Below are 24,332 nucleotides of genomic sequence, written 5' to 3'. Positions count from 1 at the left end.
GACGTTCTGAATAGAACTGAAGAGAGAAGAAATTTGTGCCATAACTTTTCTAAAAGAAGGGATCAGTTAATAGGATACATTTTGAAAAATTAAGGGATCACCAGCTTAGTACTGTACGAAAGTATGTAGGATGGGATGGTAAAAATTGTAGGAGTCCAAGACATGAATGCCGTAAACAGGTTCAGAAGTACGTAGGGTGCAGTAGTCATTTGGAGACGAAGAGGCTTGCACAGGATAGAGTGGAGAGCTGAATCAAACCAGTCTTTGGACTGAAGGCCACAACAACAACAAAAACAACGACAACTTGTATATCATTTTTCAAGTTACTCCTGTGAGCCTAACTTACAACGCTGAATTGACGTATAGCGTTTCATGGCTTAATATACAACGTAGCGTTCAGTTTCTCTCTCTCTCTCTCTCTCTCTCTCTTGTCTCTTTTATATAAAGTTCAGTTTAAAATGTTTCTAGAACAGTGGTAACTTGATATAAGGTAAACTCGGACACCACAGCATAAATCCGTCCCTACCTACAGTACAGAAATGTCTGTACCAGTATTTCGTTCCTGTGCATATTTTCGATAGAAAATTGAGGTCAGATGAAACATTCGACTTTCTTACTAATTAGGCATGTTCCCTTCTCCATAAAGTGTTATATAACTGTGGTGTCAAGGATCCTATAAATTAGGAAGGGTTATAATAAACTCAGTGTTGATTTAAAGGTGAATAGTAGTAAATTTTGAATACTACCTATAGTTTTATCAACAAAAGAGAGAATTGTATTTGCGCTTGGGACACTGTGATGTGTGGAAGGGACATTTTAGGACAGATTTCTACAGAGTGCTTATGTTTAACAAATGCTTACTGCTTTGAACGATGCGCATACCATACCTAGAAGCTGACTGTTGGTGACAATATCGACCGCGAGAATACAGAAAAGCCTTATGTGAGACTTTTAAGAAAATCATGCCCTCTCCGAAACTTGTTGCCATCACAAAATGTAACTACGAACATTGAAGAAAAGTTATTTGCTTTGAAGCTAAAATTGTCCTTGTGAAATTTAACTAAAGAAAGAACCTGTTTTCAAAGGTGGTTGGTTTACCTGGGTCGCACTGGCTAACACCGTACGAACTGCTCTCGTAGCTAGAGCGCGTCTCGATGACAAGAGCTGCACAATGCAACTACTCAGGTATACAGTGTTGTGATGCGTTCTCTGAAAACAGTGCTACCATTCTCGGTTCACAATTTCTGATAGTGATTTTACATAAATTGAAAGATGACTCTTGGGATGTGGGTAATGACTCTGTGTTAAATGACCTCAGTAGCAATCTCATATCATTTGACTTAATAACATTTAACGAAACTTCGATAATAGTTCAACTTTCTCTGAAATAACGCAACTGTAATGCAAAAATTAAAAAATTAAACAAAATTCAATAACTGATTTTTAAATCAATTTCTCTCGCGATGATGAATACATCCTAACAAAAATGAAAAGCAAAAATATTCCTGTTCTGGATGTCTGAAGAACCAAGAATGCTCCATTATCAAAACGCTGCCGCAAGTAAAACAAACTGAATCATTACCTGCAATCAATTCTTCACAAAGACTATAATCGTACTAGTGTAAAAATCAATTCTCTTTTTCCACAATAAATCCTCCATTGATCCGTAATGTACACTCCTGGAAATGGAAAAAAGAACACATTGACACCGGTGTGTCAGACCCACCATACTTGCTCCGGACACTGCGAGAGGGCTGTACAAGCAATGATCACACGCACGGCACAGCGGACACACCAGGAACCGCGGTGGTGGCCGTCGAATGGCGCTAGCTGCGCAGCATTTGTGCACCGCCGCCGTCAGTGTCAGCCAGTTTGCCGTGGCATACGGAGCTCCATCGCAGTCTTTAACACTGGTAGCATGCCGCGACAGCGTGGACGTGAACCGTATGTGCAGTTGACGGACTTTGAGCGAGGGCATATAGTGGGCATGCGGGAGGCCGGGTGGACGTACCGCCGAATTGCTCAACACGTGGGGCGTGAGGTCTCCACAGTACATCGATGTTGTCGCCAGTGGTCGGCGGAAGGTGCACGTGCCCGTCGACCTGGGACCGGACCGCAGCGACGCACGGATGCACGCCAAGACCGTAGGATCCTACGCAGTGCCGTAGGGGACCGCACCGCCACTTCCCAGCAAATTAGGGACACTGTTGCTCCTGGGGTATCGGCGAGGACCATTCGCAAGCGTCTCCATGACGCTGGGCTACGGTCCTGCACACCGTTAGGCCGTCTTCCGCTCACGCCCCAACATCGTGCAGCCCGCCTCCAGTGGTGTCGCGACAGGCGTGAATGGAGGCACGAATGGAGACGTGTCGTCTTCAGCGATGAGAGTCGCTTCTGCCTTGGTGCCAATGATGGTCGTATGCGTGTTTGGCGCCGTGCAGGTGAGCGCCACAATCAGGACTGCATACGACCGAGGCACACAGGGCCAACACCCGGCATCATGGTGTGGGGAGCGATCTCCTACACTGGCCGTACACCACTGGTGATCGTCGAGGGGACACTGAAAAGTGCACGGTACATCCAAACCGCCATCGAACCCATCGTTCTACCATTCCTAGACCGGCAAGGGAACTTGCTGTTCCAACAGGACAATGCACGTCCGCATGTATCCCGTGCCACCCAACGTGCTCTAGAAGGTGTAAGTCAACTACCCTGGCCAGCAAGATCTCCGGATCTGTCCCCCATTGAGCATGTTTGGGACTGGATGAAGCGTCGTCTCACGCGGTCTGCACGTCCAGCACGAACGCTGGTCCAACTGAAGCGCCAGGTGGAAATGGCATGGCAAGCCGTTCCACAGGACTACATCCAGCATCTCTACGATCGTCTCCATGGGAGATTAGCAGCCTGCATTGCTGCGAAAGGTGGATATACACTGTACTAGTGCCGACATTGTGCATGCTCTGTTGCCTGTGTCTATGTGCCTGTGGTTCTGTCAGTGTGATCATGTGATGTATCTGACCCCAGGAATGTGTCAATAAAGTTTCCCCTTCCTGGGACAATGAATTGACGGTGTTCTTATTTCAATTTCCAGGAGTGTACTTCTCAAAAACTCTATTGTTTGCTGCGTACTACTACGAAACCAAAATTCCACGGTTCACATCTAACACCGAGGCTCAACTGTCTATCTCCTCTCCTCACGATGAACAGATATGTCTGCCCCACATCTTCGCCGAGCAAATATCATCTGTAAATCTTTCCTGCGCCGTGCGGATTCTCGGCCGAGGCTGCTGAGCGCCATGCGTAAGCAATTCTGACCATACGGGTGCGATTCGAGACATCAGAAAGAAGAAAAATTCCCACTAAAATTTTTACACACACACCGTTCACTACCCCTCGAGCCCTCCGCCATAATTTGGCTGGATGAGATTTGTAATTAACGTGATTAGACTGCAAAAATCGCTTCGAGGTTAAAACACGAATTGTATAAATAGAAATAAAGGAACGATAACCGTAATAGCATAAAAAGATAACATGATTCACAGTATTTAAAAAGTGTTTTCGAAGTCGTGCACATTCACCCTTGACATTTTTTTAATCATTGTGCACAGGAGCACAAAAAGTCTACGACAAATTAATTTAAATCATTGCGCACAGGCGAACCAACAGCACCATAAACATAAGCATGTTCTAAGCACTAGTAAGAAAACAAATGTGGCAATATTATTCATGGTAACTGGTAGATTATTTTACGCTGCACGTAGTATGTGTCCAATGTTAAGAAAGTTGCGTCACAGAGATGAAGGTAAAACTTCACCGAAATGTCATATTGTTTTACACTATTGCAAAGACTATGTTAAAATCGTTGAACTATATGTATTCAATGAAAATCGTTGTTATCTTGTGTATACCCATACACCACTAAAGAAAACTCGTCGAAGTGTGTCTTGAGGTAAACATGTTTTCTCGAAGATTCAGTACATAAATACTGTATGACTTACATCATTGTATTGGTGTATCTGCGAAGAGGCTAATAGGATGCAGTATCGGTCCATGAAAGTTCCGCTGACGACTGACAGCCAATGTCTCTCACAACAGTTCTATAAAGTTCCAGACCAAGGATACGTTTGTAGCGTCAGTTCACCAAATGTCGAAGGAATAATTGCATAAACCCAGTTGAAGTAACCTAGCACATTGTTCTTATTAAAAAAGTCAATTCCTTGCATAAGTGTCTCATAATGCAGAAGAGCATGCTTAAATATTTCCATGAATGTTCTTACTCAGCAAAAATACATAATAGACAAATATTGTTACAAATGAGTAAATACATAAACTAGAATAAAAACTGAAATGTGATGTGTTACCATTTGGTTATACAAATTCCTATAGTAAGTTTCCATCAGAGAACGACTGTGGTGGTAGCATTCAAGACCAGTCCACAATATATAGCTAACGTTGTCAAATTACTGAAATTCCTTACATAATTAGTACACAGTATTCTGGTTAAGAAAATATGAGACAACACTGTATGCACACAAGCCATGAATTGAGAATAAAAATCATAGCATTACTGTTCAGATATGAGTCAAAGTACAGTTACAAAAGTAAAAGTTTCCTTGAGGTTGTCTTACTTACAGTGTACAGTACTCAATAAACATAATATGATTTCCTTCAAAAATTTCTAACTCGAACAACTACTCAGAAGGGAAGTGGATGAAGGAAGCGTATACAGGTTTGTGCACAAAATTATTGTTAAAAAATTAATCACATTAAAGCATCGGAGATTTTCTCCGCTCAGGGACTGGGTGTTGTGTTGTCCTAATCATCATCGTTTCATCCCCATCGACGCGCAGGTCGCCGAAGTGGCGTCAAATCGAAAGACCTGCACCAGGCGAACGGTCTACCCGACGGGAGGCCCTAGCCACACGGCATTTCCATTTTTTCCATCAGTTGTGTCTTTCCTCAGCATGATGAGATTGGTGATATGGCTACTGATGCTTACCCTATGCATGTGCTATCTAATCATTATGATCTTTAAATGCTTAGAATACAGCAAATGAAAGAAAAACAAAGTAGTTCAAAAAATGCTATACGTAAATAAGACCAAGACATGGTGTAAACATATTTAAATCTGTTATGCCGAGCTGAAAAAGTAAAGTTATTCGCAGAAGCAAAAAAACAAACAGTTGTCAAATCAAGCGCATAAACAGAAGTGTCATCTCTCATAAAAACTGTTATCTCTCATAAATATTACTACAGAAAAATGCATACAGGCCGAAAAGTTCTCATCACATCAAATAAAATAGCAAATTTCCTTAATCATCTCGTCTCCATACTTAGGAAATTATCTACCCCAGACAAAAATCACTAAACTGCAACAACTCAAGGTGTCAACTGCAAGCAAATCATCAAGTAATCAATAATAGTCCCTAACCCCACTGCAAATCTTGAAACATATCTCGGAAAATATGTAATATATAAATCCTCAAAATTATTACCTTCATCATGTCATCCAATAATCATCATAAACACATAATTACTTCCACCACATACTGCATATTACTTAAAAAATCAGATATAACGTTGTACTCACCGTTGTTACTCTGGGTTATTGTGTTCAGTGCTCTATGATGAAAATAAGAAACTTCCTCCGATTAGAAACAAAAGATGTTAAATCCAACCAAATATTCTCCTCCTGTTCCACAACTGCTTACTGTACCATAAAATTGTTGGACAATTCACTGTGTCAGCCTGTACGAAAAGTACCATGACTTTACGCAGCATTCGATGTCACAGACAATCACATGAGGTTTTGGGCCATTACGCATTTCTCGGCGGCTAAAAATTGCTCCTTCTCTTTTGCCGTGTAGTTTTCCCAGAATCTTTGTGTGACACATACCTCTAGAAACTCATTAGTGGCACTGAAGTTTATATCTGTAACAGTAAAATGTATCATATTAACAGAAATACATAAAGTGAAACAGATACAAAGAAGTGGTCAACCTCTTCTACTTTACGTACGGGGGAAAATACTACGATCTACACATACATAAGATGAAATAGTTCATAACTTAACTTTTATGTATTTACAACAATCCACTCATGAAAGAGAAAATCACATTCAAAAAATGGTTCAAGTGTCTCTGAGCACTATGGGACTTAACATCTGAGGTCACCAGTCCCACAGAACTTAGAACTACTTAAACCTAACTAACCTGAGGACATCACACACATCCATGGCCGAGAAAATCACATTCATCACAACATAACTATGATAAGAAATGTGTGCTGACAAACGAAAAAAAAGCCACAAAATTACTCTACGGAGTGTTTTACAGCGAAAATTTGGTATAGACAACAAGATTTTTTTCAGCGTAATGTTTCGACTTCAGTCCCGTTTGGGTAGGCTGTTCGGCGAAAACGATATGGTTCACTGTAGATTAAGAAGAATTTTATTGCATCATAATTGGTGAGAGAAAATCAAAATATTTTGACCTACTTTGAATTCTGTATTGTTACATCTTTCCTTCTGTAGCATCTTCTCTTTTCTGCTGTATTTTATGTTTTTAAGAGCTATTTCAATGACTTCATGATGTCTTAAACATTGTTACTTTGGAAAAGGTACAGTTTCTCTGATTTTGTTAGATGTTTGTTTATTTTTTAGTTACCAAATGTGGAGAGGGTAAAGCGGAATCATTAGGTAAAGAATTTATGGTGTCCTGATAGTTTTGAGTATACCTATCTGATTTTGTGTGTGCTTTTTGTAACAGTAGAGTCTCCATAATTTTCCTATTTCTTTCATGATTCTTTCAGATGGATTTGAAGAAGCATGGTGTCGGGAAATGAAAACTGGTATAATTTTTCTATTTGTCAATGTTTGTATCCAAAAAGCCAAAGGAAATTGAGGTCTATAGTCAGAGACAACTTTGTTGACAAGTCCAACCTTTCTTGAAAATCCTTGGTAAATGCTGCAGGATCAGTTCTTGCAGTCACTTTACTAAGTGGTGTAAAATAGTTAAATTTTGATGTTACATCTACTGCCACAAAAATATATGAAAAACATTGTTTGCTCATTGGAATGTGTCCATGAAAGCTCGCGCTGTTAAATGACGTCATTTAACTGGAATGATGAGAAGCAGCTGACTAAAGTATAAGGAAGTGAATGTTTTAACCTTTCGACAGAGTTTACATTTGTTCAGAACACGTCAGATACGTTTTTAATGCTGGGGAAGTAAGAGGTCTGACGAACTGTGTAAAACATTTTCTCGCTCCATATTGCCCATAATTAACACTGACGTATCAAACTGCCTTATTGACCAAAAAACGTGGAATGCAAACAAGCTGCGTATCGCAGTCAGGTTTCAAACTTTTGAAGAGAATGTTGTTCCTAATGTCGAGTTATTTTTGTCTCGCCACAGCTGGTTGGTGTTCTTTCATATGGAATCTTTATCTTGTTCTTGAAATGTCCTTTGAAGCCGTAGCAATTTACTTTTCGAAAGCAGCCTGTTGGAGTGACAGAATTCCGTGGATGATCCAGTTTATGAGTCATAAAGAGATTGTGAAAGGGCATCAGCAAGAATATTCTCTTTTTCCAGGAATGTGTATAACAGTGAAATGAAATTCCTGTAAATACAATGCACATCTCCACAAGCGATCATGAGAACGTTTGGAGGTCACAAGAAACTGTACGGTATGGTCGTCTGTATATGCTTTTGTAAGTTTGCCAAATAAAAAATATCGAAATTTTGTAAAAAGTCCGAACGACAGCTAATGCCTCAAGTTCTATGGTTGAATAATTTCGTGCAGAGGCGGAAAGAGCACGGCTGCTAAATGCAATGCTCTTTACAACAATAATACAATTTTTCCTATTATTCTTGAGGTACCAAGGGCTATATTAGAGCTGTCAGTCGCGATGCAAAAACCTCGCGAACGGTGCTGGTGAGAAAGTAAAGATGGATTTTGCACAACTTGTTCCAGTTTATTAAATTCCTTTTGTGATAGTTCGCCACAAAAACAATTTGATGTTTACTACTTAATTGAGTGTTCAGAGCGAAGAAATTTGACGAGGCCTAACGTAATTCTAGCTTGCTTTTTTATACTAGGAACTGCAGTGTTATAAATGGCATACAGTTTGAACAGATCGAGTTCAATATCAGGAGCTGAAATTATATGAGCTACAATTCAATATACGATTTTCCAAACTCATATTTTCTTAAACTGACCGTAATTCCGTGGTTTGAAAATGTTTTCAATAATGAGTTCAAGAAGCTGTTATACTGGTACCAGATTTCATCAGCAACAAATATATCGACAACATAAGTAGCGATCTTGTCCTTTAAACGTGTTGGGAGAATGGAGTTCAAACCTCTGATCAAAGCTGCATATGAAATATTAAGACTGAAAAGCAGTTTGCAAAATTTATAACAAATTCCGAAGCATGAGAAGGCTGTATGTTTACGATGACTTCATGAAATTTTTGGAGCAATTAATCTAATGTTTGTAGTCTGTCAGTTTCTGTTAAAGTGATCTAATTAATTAGTCTCGAATATGGCAAGTCTCCGAGAAAAATCTGTTTTTGTAATTACATGTAGCTGATTATTGTAAGGGATACCAGCAGTTTCTATATAAATGACCAGAATGTTGTAATCTCTAACAGCAAGAAAATATTGTGGTGTTTCACTTGAAACTCTTAAACAAATCCATGCATTGTTCCCGGAACGCTGTCAAAAACATGGGAATGAGTCTTTAGAACTACATGTAATTTTATTTTCCTTTCGCTCTCTGTTGCAGCTTTACACCTGTCTAATTATGCTTGTGTTATTTCAGAAATGTCTAAATTTGATTCTTCGTTCTCACTAATAATAGGAAATCCTGTATCAGTGAAGTATTATGTGTATAAATTCATGTTTTTGGTCGACTTGGAAAACTGTAGCCTGTTGGTCTGCTGTTCCTCCATTGAAAAAATCTCCTCAAAATGCGGTGTAATCTGTATATCTTTGTTCTGTAGCGAAATAAGCGAATTTTCAAAATCCAATGCTACTTCTTATCTGTTTAAGAAATCCATTGCAAATATAGTCTCTATTGTTAATAGTGGAAGGATCCAGACGTTTGCAAAGGAAAGGTGACCTTGTACAGTAAAATATAACTGTATTTGAGAATTTACGTCGATACCTTTCTGTGAAACAGTTCCTTAACTTTTGGTCTGTGTAATAGTAAATCAGGGCAAGTTACACCTGAATTACATTTATAGAACGCAGCATCAGTAATTACTAAAACTGCAGAGCTTGAATCTAAAACTGCGTTTAAAGTATGTTTGCCTATTCGTATGCTGATGACAGGATGATAGATTTCTTATTGAGGCTCCTCTTTTTCTTATAACAACGTGACCCTGATGTCATCCAGACAAAGGATATGTGCAGTAATGGCGATGGGATTAGTAATACTTGTGTTGTCTCCAATGTTATTCATCTGCAGTGTCCTCCTCTAGTCGCTGCTCTCGGCCACTATCGCATCGCTGTGATATAGGTTTCGAAACTTCAAATATTTTCGCAGATCGCTTCGGTACTGCATTATTACAGTTAAATTGTCATGGGTGAAAACAAATGTCCGATTCATTCACAACAAAAGTTTGCTGCGGTCTGTAATTTTCATTCCTCCTAGTTCCATATCTGTCATTTTCTCGGAAATCGTGGTTTTGTTGTCTGTTGTCTTGACAGCTGCGGTTGTATGGTTGCTGGCTATGCATATACAACTTGTTATTCGAATGTACGTAATTGCTTTCAAAATTACTATGTTTTGCGGACGATTGCTCAAACTGCCCTTTGAATTATGAAAATGCTGGTTGTTATGATTAAATTCGGATTTCGAGAATGAGATTTTGAATCTGCAGTGGAGTGTACTTCATGGCAGATTAAAACTGTGTGCCGGACCGAGACTCGAACTCGGGACTGGATTAAACCAGATTGTCGAGTCTCTGTGAGACACACAGTTTTAATCTGCTAGGAAGATTCAATTTCGGATTTTGTTGCTGGTCGTACTGTCTTGGACAATTCCAGATATTATGACCCTAATAGTGTACGTAGTACTGTTGGCTATTTCTGTATCTTCTGTCTCTGTTGATACTGAACGATCTGAACTATCCCCTACACCGACTGTCATTGTAACTGCGGTTGTTCGGATTGAAGTTTCTTTTTTTGTACGTACAGGTCAATTCTTGAATGTCAAGCAACTGTAAAACGCCACGGAATGCATTTATGTTTTCTTTCTGATGTCCTGTCGGCAAAGAAACAGGTAAAGTTCTTGGAAATATATAAATTAAACCAGATTAGCTGTACGGTTCTGTCAAATGTTGGTCCTCTTCTGCCATATGATCGAAGAACTGCGTTAAGGTTGCAAATTGAGAATTTTAAAAGAGAGAGAGAGAGAAAGCTCCGTCTTTAGGCCACAAGTGGCCCTTCCGGGACCGTCCGGCCGCCGTGTCATCTTCCGAGGAGGATGCGGATAAGGAGGGGCGTGTGGTCAGCACACCGCACTCCCGACCGTTAGGACGGTATTCTTTGACCGAAGCCGCTACTAATCGGTCGAGTAGCTCCTCAATTGGCATCACGAGGCTGAGTGCACCCCGAAAAATGGCAACAGCACGTGGCGGCGGGATGGTGACCCATCCAAGCGCCGGCCACGCCCGACAGCGCTTAACTTCGGTGATCTCACGGGAACCGGTGTAGCCACTGCGGCAAGGCCGTTGCCGAGAATTTTAAAGATTTCACTAAATTATGAGTTTGTCCTTAACTCCAGTTTCTGTAGTCTCTGACCAGTACGTTGCGAGAAATGCATTTTGAAATTCCTCTAAAGAAGTGCGTTGTGTAGCTATAGGTCACATCCGCATAGCTATCTGACCCTCCAAGAAACTACAGATAAATTCTAATTTTTTTGTCATTGGCCGAGGTGGTGGTAAAGGAAAGCTAAGCTGTTGGATCCAATTGAAGGGATGTAAACCATTGACGACACTGGGAAAAACTTTAAACTATCTAGCCGACAAAAAATATTTGCAGTCAAATCCATTGTGTTTTGCGAAGTCACTGAAGTTCTTTCGGTTTAAATACTTGTGTGAATGTTAGCGTTCATTTTACAAAGTCTCTTTCACGTCTAAGTCGGCCAAGATGTTGTTCTTGTGCGAAACCTTCATTTCGTCTGTGATAGCTCTCACAACAGTCACATGTATCTTGTTCTTGTATCGAATGACTTTCAATGTCAGCTAGATGTCTGAGTAGCCTATTGATTTCTTGTTTGTGGTTTTCTATTTGCGTTGTCTGTCCTTGCTTAAAACGCTCTAGAGATTGAAATTCTTCGGTCTCTTTAAACTGCATTGGTTATGTGTCTGCTGTCTGATCGTCTGTATTTACTTCGATTTGCTCAACTTTGTTTCAACGTTCGTCGATCTGGGCCTTCAGTGTTTCAAATTGTTCTTTTGTTCTGACGTTAATTTACTTTGTTTCTGCTTCCAAATTCTGTATCTGTTCCGAATGCTTTTGTTATTTGTGCAGAAATTTTGTGACCGAAGTACTAGGAGTTACCTCAAGAATTTTTTCAATAATTGAAACTTTCTCTTTCCGGCATGTATCTGTAATTTCTTTAAATTTTGTGTCAACCTAAGCCAGTCTCTGAGAAGACTGACGTTGTAATTGTGTCTATGTTTCTGCAATTTCTTCTATTCTTGCAGAGATTTTACTTAATTCTATTTTCATGCCTGTACTTACATTCTTTACGTCTGAATCATTGCTTTGTCTTTTTTGTTTGAAGTATTTTCTTCTTTTCTTGTAATTTTCTTAAAAGCATTTCGTTGTTTTACTGTAATTTTGTTTCAGGGTGGCTTGATAACTGATTTGCTAGTCTTTTGTTATTTTTCTCGTAATATGTGCTGAAGCCGTCTGTGTTTTCATTCACTGCTGCGTTTTCCGAAAAATTTATCGTCGTCTTTGTGTGATACCGTCAGGCTGCGCGAAATCTAAAACTTTTAATCACTTCTCATCATTAGAAGGAATATTTAAGTTCACAAAAATGTTGCCATCTGAAATCTGTTCATTGTCCACCTGACTGTTAGAGAGGAAAAGATCTACCTCAAGCATTATTGTGTCTGAATTAGTCGCTGAAGCTTTAATAAGTGACTCGTCAGCAATTAAGGTGTTGTATAGCCTGAATTTTGCATATTGGTTGTCTGAGAATGTTTGCTACAGGACTTGCTGTTTACTGTGTTGTGCAGCATGGTAATAATAATAGCAAAGCAAAATATTCAAAATATATAAAGAAATTTTCGGAAAATATCACAGTGACCTGTAAGAAAACACAATTCGTTGGTAAATAGCGCAGCATCAAAACAAAATTACAAGCAAATAACGATCGAGAGCGCACAACATCTCACTACTTGAAAAATAAAAGAAGAAAAAAAAATCAGGATATTCCCTGACGCCCGAAACTAGAAGGAATATTACCAAGTGGAAGTTATCTGTTTCATTTTTTTTAGTGAAAGTGGATCTGTAATTCGTATGATTGTGTTTTAAATGTTAAGTTGTCTGTTAGTTGCTAAACTTTGGGCTTGTTTTGAATAGTGCACATATCAAACCTAAAAGCTGATTGCTTGCGTAACGCTACCTGTTGGTGCCAATACTGAACTGCGAGAATCCGCAGATAAATGTAATTGCGAGAATTTGAAGAAAATCAACCCCTGTCTAAAACTTATTGTTATTACAAAACCTGGCTATGGAATTTGATGAAAAACTTATTACTTTGGGACTAAAGTTGGTGCTGTGAAATTTAATTAAAGAGGGAATCTGTTTTCAAAACTATTTGTCGTACCACTGGATAATATCATGCTAATTGCTCTCGTAGCTGCAGTGTGTCTAATAACAAAGCTGCAAAGTCTAACTACTGAGCTACTTAGATAGCAAAGGTGCAATGTGTTCTCTAAAAACATTGCCATCGTTTTTGGTTCGTAACTCTTGATAGTAGTTTTAAATAAATATGAAATTGACTCTTGGTATGCGGACAAGGACTCTGTACTGAATTATCTCAACAGCAATCCTATACAATTTGACATAATAAAATTTAATGAAACTTCAATAATAGTTGAGCTTTCTCTGAAATCACATAATTATAATGCAAGAATTACAAAATTCTAAATTCTAGTTCTTAAACCCACTTCCCCTCACAATGATCGATAAATCCTAACAAAAAAGATTCCTCATCTGGATGTCTGACGAACCAAGAATGCTGCATTATCAAAGCGCTGCCGCAAATACAACAAACTTCATCATTACCTGTAATCCATTCTTCACAAAGAGTACAATCGTACCGATGTAAGAATCAATTCCTTTTCTTTCCACAATAGATCTTCTATTGATGCTTAACATACTTTTAAAAAAATCTCTATTGTTTGGTGCGTACTGCAACTAAACCAAACAACAAAGCACAACTGTCTGTCTCCTCTCCTCGCAATCAACATATAAATCTGGCGCGCATCTTCAAAGAGCAAAGATCACCTGAAGCTCATCTACGTGCAGCGTAGCTTCACTGCAGGGGCTGTATGCGCCATATCTAAGCAATTCAAAACCTTCCGGGCGCTATTCCAGACATCCAAAACAAGAAAAATTCCTACCAAAATTTACACACACACCTTTCAACAGTTCAGCTCTACTCTGCAAACATAATATTATTAATAATCAATAGGTATCATTTTGCCCTTAGTAAGCTAGAAACAGGATCACCTTAACCCGGATCTTTTCCATATCCAAATATTGATCTTTTGGAATCATTTTTATAATATGAAGACTGGAGGAGGTTTACAATCTTTACAACAGAATTCCAATATGGTGGAAGATGAACCATATCTCTTGGCTTTTCAGATTATTTGGAGTAGCATATATAAAGGGTGTTTCAAAAGTGATGATTAGTATTCAGGGATATTACAGGAATGATCATTCCGACAGAGTCAAGTAAACACGGGCTCTAACAGGCATACCTTAAGAGCTATGAGCACTTGTTCATCTTCGATACTGTCAAGCAGATGTCTTCTACCGCAAGCTCTTTGCTTTCCATATTTTGGGAAGTAGTATGGAGCACAAGAAGAAAAAATTCCACTAAACGTGTGCTTCTTAAGAGGTATGACCACTTATTCATCTTCGATAATTTGAAACAAAACTCTTTTAATGAACAAGTGTTCATGACTTTTAAGGTAATCGTTGTAGGGCACACTTTTAGTGGACATTTTACTTGTCTTTTTTTTTTTTTTTTTTCATGCTATCACTTCCAAAATATGGAAAGCGAAGAGCTTGCAGTAGGAGAGATTTGCTTCACATTATCGTAGATCAAGAATTGCTTATAGCTCGTGAGGCATGTGTTTTAGAGCCCAAGTTTACTCGACGTTTTTGTTTCGAATAATCCATGAATATTGATCATCACTTGTCCGCAGCTCGTGGTCGTGCGGTAGCGTTCTCGCTTCCCACGCCCGGGTTCGATTCCCGGCGGGGTCAGGGATTTTCTCTGCCTCGTGATGACTGGGTGTTGTGTGCTGTCCTTAGGTTGGTTAGGTTTAAGTAGTTCTACGTTCTAGGGGACTGATGACCGTAGATGTTAAGTCCCATAGTGCTCAGAGCCATTTAAAAAAAAAAAAAAAAATTGTTCATCACTTCTGAAACACCCTGTATAGGGTGTCACAGCAGGAACTGTCAGTTTTGAGGGATGTGACAAAAAGGCTCATTTGGGAACACATTTCATATGTATATTGCCTCACTTCGAAAGAATTCCGTGATAGAACACATTAATACTGGTTACTGATGAAACCACGTTATACGGAATAGAATTAATAATCTTCGATAGTCGCAGAAAAGTCCACACGTTACATTGGAAAGCAATTTTCAGTTTCGTTTGTGGATGAATTTTTGGTGCGACTTGATCGTTAACATGTTAATAAGTCCAGCCGTTTCAGAAGAGCCAATGACGGGACATATCTACTTGAATTTTTGGGAAAAACACCCTGTGGCCACACGGAGTGCAGTGTACTTGTAGAATAACAGAGTCCTTCCATGGTTTCTCAGGCGCGTGACGGAATATGTGAGCTGCATACCCTAATTACTGGATTGGTCGTGGTAGTACAATTAACTGTCCAACAAGATCCCCATATCTTATGCCATCAGATTTTTGTTTATGGGGTTGGATGACAACTGAACTATACAAACGAAAGGCGAAATACGCGAGATGAACTTCTTGGTCACTGCTGCCTCACTAGAGAACGTGAGAACTTAGAAAAAGCAAGACAACATGTTCACCCAAGAGAGCATAAATGCACTGAAGCTGACGGTTACATATGCCAATATTTATCGTATGCTACACAACAGCTGTAATGTGAGGTGTGCAGTAATTCTTGGAGGTGAATGTGTTAAAGTTACGTAGTTTTGGATAGATGCTTTGGAAAAAGAATGTCCGAATGTTCACTAACTGTTGTACATGTGTACAAACGTAAATCTGACAACATACTGAATAATACAGAAAATAAACAATAATGTACATTAAATATTGTAAGTAGGCTGTTTAGGTTTTTTTATTGGTAACGCCACCTCTGTATGAAAATCACTGGCTGTGCTGTGTGCAGTCTGTGGCTGCTTTGCATTGTTGTAATACTTGCCATTGTAGTGTTAGGCAGCTGGCTGGGAACAGCGCGTAGCGTTGCGCAGTTGGAGGTGAGCCGCCAGCAGTGGTGGATGTGGGGAGAGAGATGGCGGAGTTTTGAAATTTGTCATGAACTGCTACATATATTATGACTATTGAGGTAAATACATTGTTTGTTCTCTATCAAAATCTTTCATTTGCTAACTATGCCTATCAGTAGTTAGTGCCTTCAGTAGTTTGAATCTTTTATTTAGCTGGCAGTAGTGGCGCTCGCTGTATTGCAGTAGCTTGAGTAGCGAAGATTTTTGTGAGGTAAGTGATTTGTGAAAGGTATAGTTTAATGTTAGACAGGGCCATTCTTTTGTAGGGAATTTTGAAAGTCAGATTGCGTTGCGCTAACAAAATATTGTGTGTCAGTTTAAGGACAGTCGTGTATAATTGTTCAAAAAAGGGGACGTTTCATCATTATGATGCCATGTTTTACTCGGTCTTGTGTGGCTTGAGACCAATATGCTGAGAGGAAGGCATGGTAAAATTCTCCTTCACTGTGGCTATCGTGAATGACCGATCGCATTCTTACAGCTGGTTCATTCTCTAAGTAGCCACACATAAATTCTAATCTGTGTTCTAATGACCAGTTGGGAGGAAAACAATGAGAGAATTGATGGAGCCACGCTTGTGGATGAATGTCGTTGGCAGAATTCTTAAACGTTTTGAATTTACGTGTAGTAATGAACAGCTTATAGTCAAAATCATCATGTCGGCGAGTCGCATATCGGTCATTGTTAGGTCGTGTCGGCCGTTCCATCTCAAAATTCGGTGCACATTGCCAGTTTATTTCATAACTTCCGAAATGTCCTGTGTTATTATTTTGCGTCTTTTCCGTATTTCTAAGTCCCTCTTCCCGTGTTGGGGCGCGAGTGTCCTCTGAAATACGTAATTCTTGTATTACCTGTGTCAGCTGATCTTGTACTTCGCGGATTTCTCTTTGGTGTTGCGTATTAATTTGATTCAGATTTTGTTTCAGTTTCCTAATTTGTTCGCTCTCTTCTGTGTCATTAAAGACTACCGGTTTTGTGTCATTCAGATTATCATCTACCTTCGTAGATAAGTTAGTGAACTGATCCGAAAGTTCGGCTACTTTCTCCGATAGTGAACACATTTCCTCAGTGTGTTTTTCTGAACCAAGTTTCAGAGTATCTACTGTGTCCTTTAAGTTTTCCTGAGTTTTTGCAAGTTGCGTAACCGAATCGGTAGATGCAACTGAGTCAAATTTAGCTTGCATGGTCTCATGATTTTCGTGAACAGTAGTTTGCAGTTCTTTTATGGCTGCTTCGTGATTCTGTAGTGCATTTTCATGCCGCGAAAAAATAGGTTGGAAATGCTCACAAATTTGTGTTTTTACGTCATTACAGACTTTTTGACATTTCGATTCAATGTTATGTAACTCAGTAGTTAAATCTTCACGTGTTTGTTCAAGAGTTTGTTCCAATGAGTCTAACTTTTGAAGCTTTTGCTGTGTTTGTCTCTGATTTTGTTCCATTGTGTCTAACTGTTGCTGTGTTTGTCTCTGATTTTGTTCCATTTGTTGCATTAATTGCAATAATAATGTATTAGTGTCTGGAATCTGTTTCTCTATGCTTTTTGGCAGTGCATTTTCACCGGCAACGTTCACATTTTGACAAGCAGAAAATGTGTCTTGACTCATTTGAGAAAACGGTGATGACCCAGAACCTGAATCTACAGTATTTGCGAAATTGTGTCCTGTCATTTCGGATTCCTGAGGCGAGCTGTTGCCGACCGACCGATCGATAATGCTTCCCTGCTCACTAATTGTTCCACTGTCTACGCCATTGTTTGCCGCCCGCTCCATTTCCCTATGCACAATTACCAAATTATTACTTTGAACATCAGTTAATTCATTACTCGGTGGCGCTAACACACTGCTTTCGTCTTCGCTGTCATTTCTCAGTTTACTTTGGAGCCTAGTGTTAAGTTTTCCACACGCCATTATTGTCACAATATTTCACACGATAACACAGAAAAGCACAATTTGAAGAGCAAAAATAAGAGAACACATTAACATAGCACTGAAAATAATATGTAGTTAATTGCAGCTGCGAAATACTTGGTGCAAATCTACATGCATGCCACAACTGTTTTACTGTACAACAATGAAGGACTGCAACTACAAAGGAGATTTTCTCTACAATTACGTGCTAGCAATAAACAAAAGCTACACTAATTACACAAACTACAAGGAAAAAAATCAGAAGATTCCAGTGAGGTATCCTCGGCTAAGGGTCGACATATGAAACGTCCCCTTTTTTGAACAATTATACACGACTGTCCTTAAACTGACACACAATATTTTGTTAGCGCAACGCAATCTGACTTTCAAAATTCCCTACAAAAGAATGGCCCTGTCTAACATTAAACTATACCTTTCACAAATCACTTACCTCACAAAAATCTTCGCTACTCAAGCTACTGCAATACAGCGAGCGCCACTACTGCCAGCTAAATAAAAGATTCAAACTACTGAAGGCACTAACTACTGATAGGTATAGTTAGCAAATTAAAGATTTTGATAGAGAACAAACAATGTATTTACCTCAATAGTCATAATATATGTAGCAGTTCATGACAAATTTCAAAACTCCGCCATCTCTCTCCCCACATCCACCACTGCTGGCGGCTCACCTCCAACTGCGCAACGCTACGCGCTGTTCCCAGCCAGCTGCCTAACACTACAATGGCAAGTATTACAACAATGCAAAGCAGCCATAGACTGCACACAGCACAGCCAGTGATTTTCATACAGAGGTGGCGTTACCAATAAAAAAACCTAAACAGCCTACTTACATACCAGGACTACAGTGGGTCTGCTCTGTGATGACCTACCCACCAATACTCTTCAAAACTTCGACTGACTCCGCTGTGGGTTTGCTCTGTTGTGGCCCATTACCTGTCTGCATGTCGAGAGTCAGTACTGTCTTTCCGTTGGAAGGACAACGCTACTTCTTCAAGATTGCATGGAAATCCACTACTTCTGTGTGCATTTTCTTTTACTGCTCAGACTTTGAGAAAAACACTGCAATGTGATGAATGATCAGGACTGTCTTTATGGACTGTGAGAAAATTTTAGCTTTTGACCAACATTGTATCAATAAGTGTGTGCATTTGATTTCTTTGTTATTGTACTTATAAAAAATGTTTTCAAATCTGTATTGGCCACTGCCCAAACCAATTTGTAAAATTTTTTTTGGGGAGCATGGGGGCTATGTAAGTAGGCTGTTTAGGTTTTTTTTATTGGTAACGCCACCTCTGTATGAAAATCACTGGCTGTGCTGTGTGCAGTCTGTGGCTGCTTTGCATTGTTGTAATACTTGCCATTGTAGTGTTAGGCAGCTGGCTGGGAACAGCGCGTAGCGTTGCGCAGTTGGAGGTGAGCCGCCAGCAGTGGTGGATGTGGGGAGAGAGATGGCGGAGTTTTGAAATTTGTCATGAACTGCTACATATATTATGACTATTGAGGTAAATACATTGTTTGTTCTCTATCAAAATCTTTCATTTGCTAACTATGCCTATCAGTAGTTAGTGCCTTCAGTAGTTTGAATCTTTTATTTAGCTGGTAGTAGTGGCGCTCGCTGTATTGCAGTAGCTTGAGTAGCGAAGATTTTTGTGAGGTAAGTGATTTGTGAAAGGTATAGTTTAATGTTAGACAGGGCCATTCTTTTGTAGGGAATTTTGAAAGTCAGATTGCGTTGCGCTAACAAAATATTGTGTGTCAGTTTAAGGACAGTCGTGTATAATTGTTCAGAAAAGGGGACGTTTCAATATGTTCTATCTCAGAAACCATTCGGAAATTGACGTATGTCCGTATGAAGTTTTTTTGCTTCAGATGATCAGTCCTGTCATATCGTTGAATATTAACTATTGATCCTGGTACATTCCGTATGCAGTTGCTGAGTGTTGTTCTAAGCGCACACAACATTTTTTTTTAAAAAAAAAAGGTAGCCTGAGAATTCCAGACAGAAAATACAATTTGATAAGACAAAAGTCTCGGCTCATGTATCCTAATATCTACATCTACATAGGTATGCCACAGTCCACTGTACGGCGTGGTGGAGGGTACTCTGTATTTGTGCTAGTCATTTCCTCTCCCGTTCCTCTCACAAATAGAGCGAGAAGAAAACGACTGCCTATACGCCTCCGTATGAGCTTTAATTTCTCGTATCTTATCGTCGTAGTCCTTACGCGCAATGTGCGTTGGAGACAGTAGAATCGTTCTGCAGTCAGCTTCAGATACCGGTTCTCCAAATTTTCTCAGTAGTCTTACTTGAAAAGGATGTCGACTTCCTTCCAGGGACTCCATTTGACTTCCCGAATCGGGTCGTTGCACCATAACACTTGCATGTTGTTCAAACCTTCCAGTAATAAAGCTATTGCTTCGATGTCTTCCTTTAATCTGGCCTAGTGCGGATCCCAAACACTCGAGCAGTACTCAAGAAAAGGTCGCACAAGCAACCTATATGCGATGTCCTTTACTGATGAACTTTCCTAGAATTCTCCCAATAAACCGACCCCTTGCGTTCCCTAAAACAATCCTTACATGCGCGTTGCATTTCATATCGCTTTGCAACGTTATGCCCAGATATTTAAACGACGTGACTGTGTCAAACCGGACACTACAAATGCTGTATATCGGGATTCCGTTGTGATGGAAACAACCGAGATGAAAATAAACCGCAACAATTTTAACAGAGTTCAAGGGTAGACACTCAGTAGTGCATGGGGATGTGCTTTGAACATGTAGCGAGAGCAAAGATGGATACTTGAAGTTTGCACGGATGGACGGGATTGAAAGTTTCAAACATGCCTGGTCCCTCTCCCCCGCCCTCATTTCACTTGTTTCCGCCGCTGGCAGCAGCTGCTATGAGCTGTTCATCTCGCCTACCTGCGCATGCCTCGCTATAGCCATCTCCATAGGTTCCAGGCGCCGATGTAATGTCTCTGTATGTTGAATACCCGCCCCAGCACTAGAGTGTGATCTTTTACTCCCGATGGCGACAGAGAGAGAGGAGTCGAAAGCTCGAATGTTTTATTCGAAGTAACACGGCTCGTTAACCAGTAAGATTTTAATCCGGCATTCCACTGTGAAAGACTTCTAGGACGTCACAAAGTGGACCGTAGCTGACTCGAGCCGGGTAGTGTGGTCTGCCTGTCTTCAATTGATGTGAGGGTACAGGGTGCACCGATGGTCCAACCCACAGTGCATGGAGGTTGAAGTCCAGGCCAGAGGAGCTTCTGTAATGCTTCGCTGTGCTGTTCGTACCATAACTCATTCAGGCTGCCATGATAGTAAGTCAAGATGGTAACAGCAGCATGGTCAATTACTCAGTGCTGCCCTTTTTTCTACATCGTATCGATGAACAGGCTGATAACACCCACAAGTTCACAACGGCCGTGTTCACTAGACTGCATGTGTAGGTTCCTGGTTTGGTGAAAACTTACCGCACCTCGAATGGCCCACTATATCAGTCGATCATCTGGGATTGGTTACAATAACGGGTCGAAGGCATCAGTCAACGTCTCCGCAATTTATCGACTCTACGGGCTCTAATAATCAATGAGTGGCTTCAGATGGATATGACATTGGCTATTGCCGTGGCTAGAGTAAGAGTCTATGATGCGCAGTACTGGCGTGATACGGTCTGCAGGTGAACCATTTTTGCTTGGTGTGCTCATTAAATCAACTATTAACTGAGGACCTGGCAGATTCCGATACTGTGGTACTGTAGTAGATATTTCGTCCTTGTAGTCTGGTTTCATATCATATTTTCTTCGAGGCACACAATAATGTCATGGTAGTATACAATATACAGGGTGATTATCTGCTTCTACCACTGGGTTTTATGCAGCGTGCAACGCCTTTATTCCTAACTGCAAGATTTTAATATTCTCTCGCTAATTAAGTGCAAACCTTTAGTACTACAGAAAAACGAACAGGACCTTTTTAGTAGGAAATTTAATATAGTTACGTATTTTACTGCGTACGTATCTGCTGGAGGCAACGATTTTCGAGTTATTCAAGAAAACCGCGTTTAAGGGTAACTTTTGTACATTCTTCCTGAATAATTCGAAAACGACAGTCTCTAGCGAAAACGCATCCTAGTGCAAAATGCAATTAAATAAATTTTCCTACAAAAATATCTCCTTCGTTTTTTCACTAGGACTAATAGTTTGCACATGGAGAGCGAGAGAATATGAAAATCTTGCGTGTGGTATTTGAAGAAGTTGTGGATTGCATAAAACCCAGCAGTAGGGGCAACTGAGTCACAAATCACAAAATAATGTGAGAGCTCTAATACGTTTGTAGTTAAGAACGTTTTGATACAAGGAGGTGCTTTGTCGTCCATTGTGTTTTAATCTTTGTTCCTCGCTGGCACTCAGGCTGTGACTGACTGTGATCACGAGGATATAAAGTATATGATGCGAAATCTAATGGACAAATATTGAAAAAGAGGCCTGTATGTATCTGTTTGGAAAAGGAATATCTGAAGGTTGGGAAAAAACTTGAGGTCTGGAACTAGGAAACATTATAGTTTAAGGATTACAAAGTATAACTTTCTTGTAAACTTTATACCAGGTGACGAAGAGAGAATGGGAGAGTCCTACTAAATATACTAAGACGAGGGGGTGTATATATCTGAAGTCCATTTCAATGCTCTGTTCAATTAAAAATCGATGTATACAGGCGGCTGTAGAAACGTTTTACACTAACGGAACAAAATTTGTAAACCAAGCAAGTGAAAGAACGAAGCATTTAATTTTGATTCGACAAGTCAGGTAGCGAAATAATTAGAACAACATGAATTACAATTGTACGAGCGCGTGATGACATTTCAGGAAACCGTCGGACAAAACGAGCTCTGATGTATGTTACAACACTTAGAACGCAACGAGGAAGAAATTCGACATCTTGCGAAAAGGCGTAAATCGAACTATGAAGAAAGTTTAAAGGATGGCAGCTAAATAGGTAAGAAGAGCAGAGACTGAAATGCATGCACTGGAACTGTATAAAACCCACCACATTTGCGTTGTGTTTCTTATCTATACTTTTCTCGGAAAATTTCTCATTAAAAATGCGATTCCGGCAAACCGATAAGGCCGAATAGAATGGCTTACGTAGCTCGGAAGGTGCCACGAAACGAAAACGAAACGCGCTTGGAACGTCAAATAGGGTCATAGTAAAATGTTAGTACCATAGAAAAGAGCTATCAAACTCGACGTTTTTGCCCGAGAAAGCATTTTCTTATTTTACGCTGTTACAGTGAAACTCCACCTGGACCTGTCGGTTTGAACAGCCCTTAATGAAATAAAAACAACGTTTGTAAAATGACGGATGAGATTTTAATGTTATAGTGAGGCAAAAATACTTTCTTTACATTTTTGCTCAGCAATAAATTTACAATCAACTTCTGCATTTAGAACTGATTTTCCTAACAATTTAGTCTCTAAGACAAAGAAGAAAAAAGGAACACCACGGAGGAACTATCCGACTAGGACGGAAATTGGTAGATGTGAAGTACATGTACAGAAAGCAAATGATTCCAATTTGATGATACTCCACGCCCTGTCTTGCTGCTCTTAAAGACAAGTCATCCTAGGCTTACATTTCAGAAAAGTAATACCCACCCGCACAGGGCGAGAGTTTCTACTGCTTGTCTTTTTGAAGGTCCTTTTTTTCTTTGCCTTTGCCTGTGCCCTGATTCTTTAGCGTCTTTACCATTCCTAAAGCTTAAATGATCTCAAAAACCTTCAGTTTTATTTTCCATTTATCTGTGTACTTTCTCTTCAGCAACTTTGACGCACGAGCTGATAAGCTGATTGTATTATAGTTTTCGCACTTATCTGTCCTCCCTATTTTTGGGATTTTGTGGATTCTTATGGTATATCTTCAGTTTAGTAAATTTCACAAAGCAGCCTGGATAGTCTTTTGATTGCCACTACCCCCACTGATTTCAGCTGTTTCGAAAGAGAGGTATCTATGACCCCGACTTATTTAATCTCATGTCTTCCGGAGCTCTGATAAACCATGTCATAAAATTATAGCCTGGTGTTGTAGGACACTGTTGAGCCACAAATATTCCAGTCGTCCCCAGAAGACTTAATCAAGGTGAGTAAAAATTTTGATCTAAGTTACTCGTGACTATAAAATTGCTGGGCACCCAGCTTGCCTCAGTCACGTTATAAACCGTGCTGCTAACGGAAGATCCTCTATCAAATGCGTCAGTGCAAGCTGCGGAAATTCTGAGCACCACTCACCAGTTAACTGTTCTCAAAGCGTAAGGTCCACTAACGTATCCAGAGAGGTTTCTCTTCTGAGCAATAGCGAACATTGTGCATATTAACTATCTAAATGACACTGGTAAATAAAGGTCCCATTAGTGTTAAATGCTATTTATTATTTTATTTACTAAAAACAACCAATTGTCGTAGTATTAATATATTTACAGCAGTCTCTCCGATAACTATAAATAGCGTCTATGTCTTTCCATGTTGGTAGGCTTGAGATATCGGCGGACAAGCGAGGGCTGGTATTAATATTTACTGATAGCGTTTGAGGTATTCTTATGCAGAGTTGGTTTTGTGTTCGGCTAGATTCTGTC

Source organism: Schistocerca nitens, chromosome 6 (assembly GCF_023898315.1).
Source record: "Schistocerca nitens isolate TAMUIC-IGC-003100 chromosome 6, iqSchNite1.1, whole genome shotgun sequence".
In the NCBI taxonomy this organism is placed as follows: domain Eukaryota; kingdom Metazoa; phylum Arthropoda; class Insecta; order Orthoptera; family Acrididae; genus Schistocerca; species Schistocerca nitens.
Note: the sequence above shows the minus strand (reverse complement) of the source record.